Source organism: Orycteropus afer, unplaced genomic scaffold, assembly GCF_000298275.1.
Source record: "Orycteropus afer afer isolate SDZICR_OR568_19922 unplaced genomic scaffold, OryAfe1.0 scaffold00978, whole genome shotgun sequence".
Classification (NCBI taxonomy): domain Eukaryota; kingdom Metazoa; phylum Chordata; class Mammalia; order Tubulidentata; family Orycteropodidae; genus Orycteropus; species Orycteropus afer.
This window is the reverse complement of record NW_006922565.1, coordinates 355,825-356,946: the sequence shown is the minus strand read 5'-3', so window position 1 is coordinate 356,946 and position 1,122 is coordinate 355,825.

The window sequence follows — 1,122 nt, the reverse complement described above, 5'->3', positions numbered from 1 at the left end:
GAAACCCAAGGAGGGGTCGCTATGAGTCGGGGCCGACTTGACGGCAAATAACAACAACAATTGGTTTTGTATATATGCCTTTTGTTATGCTAGAAATTTTCCTTCTATTCCTATTTTGCTGAGAGTTTTTTAAATCAGAAATGGGTGTTGGATTTTATCAAATGCTTTATCTGCATCTATTGATATGATCATGTGATTCTTTTCCTTTGTTTTACCTTTGTGATAGATTATGTTGATTGTTTTTCTAATGTTGAACCATCATTGTATACCTTGTGTGAATCCCACTTGGTCATGGTATATTATTACTTTTTGATATATTGTTGGAGTCTGTTGGCTAGGATTTTGTTGAAGATTTTTGCATCTATATTCATGAGGAATATTGGTCTGTAGTTTTCCTTTTTAGTGGTCTATGCCTGGTTTCGGCATCAGAGTTATGCTTGCTTCATAAAGTGAATTTGGGAGGATTCCATCTTTTCTGTGTTCCTGAATAGTTTGAGTAGGATTGGTGTCAACTCTTCTCTGAATGATTGGTAGAATTCTCCAGTGAATTCATCTGGGCCAGGACTTTTTCTTGTTGGTAATTTTTTTATGACTCGTTCAATTTAAACTTTTGTTATGGTTCTGTTCAAATTTTCTACTTCAGTCTTTGTTAGTTTAGGTAAATAATATGTTTGTAGAAATCAGTCCATTTTGTTGAGGTTTTCAAGTTTGTCGAAGCAGTTCTTCATAGTATCCTGATATTCTTTTTATTTCTGTTGGTTCTGTTGTGATGCTACTCCTTTCATTTCTAATTTGTGTTACTATTTGCATCTTCTCCTTCTTTTCCTTTGTTAAATTTGCCAGTGGTTTATCAATTTTATTCATCTTTTCAAAGAACCAACTTCTAGTCTTGCTGATTTTTTTCTGTTGTCTTTCCATTTTCTGTTTCATTTATTTCTGCACAAATCTTTATTATTTCTTTTCTTTTGTTGACTGTAAGCTTTTTTTTTTTATTTTGCTGCTCTTTTTTCTAATTGTTGGAGATGTAGTGTTAAGGTGTTGATTTTGGCTCTTTCTTCTCTTTTGATGTGTGCTTCTATTACTATAAATTGCTCTCTAATCACAGCTTTGGTTGTCCCGAAG